Source organism: Nestor notabilis, unplaced genomic scaffold, assembly GCF_000696875.1.
Source record: "Nestor notabilis isolate BGI_N333 unplaced genomic scaffold, ASM69687v1 scaffold17646, whole genome shotgun sequence".
Taxonomy (NCBI): Eukaryota; Metazoa; Chordata; class Aves; order Psittaciformes; family Psittacidae; genus Nestor; species Nestor notabilis.
Window position 1 is genome coordinate 16,657 of NW_009934422.1, and position 386 is coordinate 17,042.

The following is a 386-nucleotide window of genomic DNA, read 5'->3' on the forward strand; positions in this document are numbered from 1 at the left end:
AGATATAAAAAGGCAAGTCAGAGCAGAGATCATAAGTAAATGATGAGCTGATTTGTTTACTTTTGCTGGAGGTGTTAAGCAGGTAAGTGCTACAGCAGGAAGTAAAACTAAACAGTGGGAACAAAATTCAGAGGTTTTTATTGCATTTGAAAAGTAGCCCAGACATCTCTCCTGCCCGCAGTGGGAGGGAGAATTAAGAAAGCGAGCTCTTAGAAATGCCTCTCCTTTTCCTTTATTCGCTTCCCTGCCGGATAACCCATAAACCCCGGCGTTCCTGGATGAACCTCCCTCAGGAAGGAACCTGCCCGAGAGAGCCGGTCCTGCAGGACTCGCACGGGGGAGGGAGGGAGTTTTGCTCGGGGGCCGCACAGCGATGCAGGTCCCAG